Raw genomic sequence first — 3,818 nt, forward strand, 5'->3', positions numbered from 1 at the left:
GGGAGGGGGGAGGGGATGCGCCCGCGTGAAAGCTTGAGGTAGGGGATGGATCTGGCCATGGCGGCAGGCAGCCATGGCAGCCGGCGAGGGGAGCCTGGCCGCCGGCGATGAAGGTCGTGGTGGCCCAGTCGCAGCTCGGGAAGAGGGGAGGGGGAGGGGACACACTTCCAGGAGGCGGCGCTCGCGAGAGGAAGAAGAAGCATATAAGAAAAAAAATGTTCCGTCCGTGGAAAAAAGCGAGCGAGCGAGGGGCACCGGCCGAAGCGTTCCGCTGGTGCGCCGATGCCAAACGTTTCCCTTTGCAATTTCCTGCTTTTACGTCGGACCGGGTCACTGATAAGTGAAAAGGAGAGGTTTTACCACAGGTCCGCAAACTATTTCATAGATTTTTCTTCGGGAAATGTTTATAATCAGCGGTCCGGCCGAAGCTTCGGCTGGTCACGCCCCTTGCTCGCCTCGACTCGCACTTCTGCACATGGGGCCACGCACCAAACGAAGTGCTCTTCCACTCGTTTCTTCCTCGCTCCTCTGCCTTATCCACAACAAAACTTAGCCCGTCCCGCATCCACTCTCTTGTTTCTCCGATCCCTGCCGGCGAGCGTGCCAGCACCCACACACTCCTGGCTCCACTCCGGCTAGCCGGCCGCGGCCATGGCTCCGTTTCTCCACTCCCCACAGCAAACCGCCATGGATCCCTAGAGAATTTTGGAGCTCTTTTCATGGTGCTTTTTCTCTCCTTCCTACAGACCTGAAAGCTACAACGGCGCCACCCAACATCGGTGCTGCAACCAGCACTAACCGGAGCTGGAGACGACAACAAACAGATGTTGCAACCCGCACCTGAGAAAGCTACCACAGGTGAGAAGAAAAGCTTGAGCAGAGATACACAAAGCTGGGGCGGGTACCCATGGAAGCTGCAACCGGCGCCTGAGAAGCTACAACCATTGTGGGAAAAGCTACAACGGGTGAAACAAAAAGCTTCAACCGCCTGCAGGCACCGACGTGCTGCACGCGGATGCTTCAACCATCTACGGAAAAGCTGTTAACGGCACTCGACGAAGCTACAAGCAGCGACGGAAATTGCTACATGCGTCATTCTTTCTTGCAGGGACAAGAGAGAAGCAGGTGTTACAACCGGTGCACATCAGAGCTACAACCGTCAACCCAAAATGCTACGACCGATGGCATTTTTTGCTGGAACCAGAGAAAGAATAGGCTTCGACGGACGTGCGTCATAGCTGCAACCATACTGAAAAATGCTACGTCCGGCAACCAAAAAAGCTACATCCAATTTTGAAAAAAACTTCAACTGGATACGGGGTAGCTGGAGGTCGGCCACCGCACAGCCGAAAATGTTGGGGAACGTAGTAATTTCAAAAATTTCCTACGTACACGCAAGATCATGGTGATGCATAGCAACGAGAGGGGAGAGTGTAATCTACATACCCTTATAGACCAAAAGCGGAAGCGTTAGAACAACGCGGTTGATGTAGTCGTACGTCTTCACGACCCGACCGATCAAGCACCGAAACTACGGCACCTCCAAGTTCTAGCACACGTTCAGCTCGATGACGTCCCTCGAACTCCGATCCAGCCGAGTGTCGAGGGAGAGTTCCGTCAGCACGACGGCGTGGTGACGATCTTGATGTTGTACCATCGCAGGGCTTCGCCTAAGCACCGCTACGATATTATCGAGGTGGACTATAGTGGAGGGGGGCACCGCACACGGCTAAGAGATCCAAGGGATCAATTGTTGTTGTGTCTTTGGGGTGCCCCCCTGCCCCCATATATATAGGAGCAAGGGGGGAGGCGGCCGGCCTATGGAGGAGGCGCGCCAAAGGGGGAGTCCTACTCCCACCGGGAGTAGGACTCCTCCTTTCCTTATTGGAGAAGGAAAGAGGAGGAGTAGGACTCTTCCTTTCCTTGTTGGCGAAGGAAAGAGGAGGAGAGGGAGAAGGAAAAGTGGGTTGCCCCCCTTGTTCAATTCGGACCAGAGGGCGGGGCGCAGGCCTCCTTCCTTTTGGCCTCTCTCCTCTATTCCTGTATGGCCCAATAAGGCCCATATACTCCCCGGCGAATTCCCGTAACTCTCCGGTACTCCGAAAAATACCTGAATCACTCAGAACCTTTCCGAAGTCTGAATATAGTCGTCCAATATATCGATCTTTACGTCTCGACCATTTCGAGACTCCTCGTCATGTCCCCAATCTCATCCGGGACTCCGAACTCCTTCGGTACATCAAAACTCATAAACTCATAATATAACTGTCATCGAAACCTTAAGCGTGTGGACCCTACGGGTTCGAGAACAATGTAGACATGACCTAGAACTATTCTCGGTCAATAAGCAATAGCGGAACCTGGATGCTCATATTGGCTCCCACATATTCTACGAAGATCTTTATCGGTCAAACCGCATAACAACATACGTTGTTCCCTTTGTCATCGGTATGTTACTTGCCCGAGATTTGATCGTCGGTATCCAATACCTAGTTCAATCTCGTTACTGGCAAGTCTCTTTACTCGTTACGTAATGCATCATTCCGTAACTAACTCATTAGTTACATTGCTTGCAAGGCTTATAGTGATGTGCATTACCGAGAGGGTCCAGAGATACCTCTCCAACAATCGGAGTGACAAAACCTAATCTCGAAATACGCCAACCCAACATGTACCTTTGGAGACACCTGTAGTACTCCTTTATAATCACCCAGTTACGTTGTGTCGTTTGGTAGCACCCAAAGTGTTCCTCCAGTAAACGGGAGTTGCATAATCTCATAGTTACAGGAACATGTATAAGTCATGAAGAAAGCAACAACAACATACTAAACGATCAAGTGCTAAGCTAACGGAATGGGTCAAGTCAATCACATCATTCTCCTAATGATATGATCCCGTTAATCAAATGACAACTCTTTTGTCCATGGTTAGGAAACATAACCATCTTTGATAAACGAGCTAGTCAAGTAGAGGCATACTAGTGACACTATGTTTGTCTATGTATTCACACATGTATTATGTTTCCGGTTAATACAATTCTAGCATGAATAATAAACATTTATCATGATATAAGGAAATAAATAATAACTTTATTATTGCCTCTAGGGCATATTTCCTTCAGTCTCCCACTTGCACTAGAGTCAATAATCTAGTTCACATCATCATGTGATTTAACACCAATATTCACATCTGTATGTGATTAATACCCATAGTTCACATCGTCATGTGATAAACACCCAAACGGTTTACTAGAGTCAATAATCTAGTCCACATCGCTATGTGATTAACACCCAAAGAGTACTAAGGTATGATCATGTTTTGCTCGTGAGAGAAGTTTAGTCAACGGGTCTGTCATATTACAGAGTCGTATGTATTTTGCAAATATTCTATGTCTACAATGCTTTGCACGGAGCTACTCTAGCTAATTGCTCCCACTTTCAATATGTATCCAGATTGAGACTTAGAGTCATCTGGATCGGTATAAAAACTTGCATCGACGTAACCCTTTACGACGAACCTTTTTTTCACTTCCATAATCGAGAAACATATCCTTATTCCACTAAGGATAATTTTGACCGCTGTCCATTGATCTACTCCTAGATCACTATTGCACTCCCTTGCCAAGCTTAGTGGTAGGGTATGCAATAGATCTGGTACACAGCATGACATACTTTATAGAACCTATGGCTGATGCATAGGGAATGACTTTCATTCTCTTTCTATCTTCTGTCGTGGTCGGGTTTTTGAGTCTTACTCAATCTCACACCTTGTAACACAGGCAAGAACTCTTTCTTTGACTGTTCCATTTTGAACTACTT

This window comes from Triticum dicoccoides, chromosome 4B (genome assembly GCF_002162155.2).
Source record: "Triticum dicoccoides isolate Atlit2015 ecotype Zavitan chromosome 4B, WEW_v2.0, whole genome shotgun sequence".
In the NCBI taxonomy this organism is placed as follows: domain Eukaryota; kingdom Viridiplantae; phylum Streptophyta; class Magnoliopsida; order Poales; family Poaceae; genus Triticum; species Triticum dicoccoides.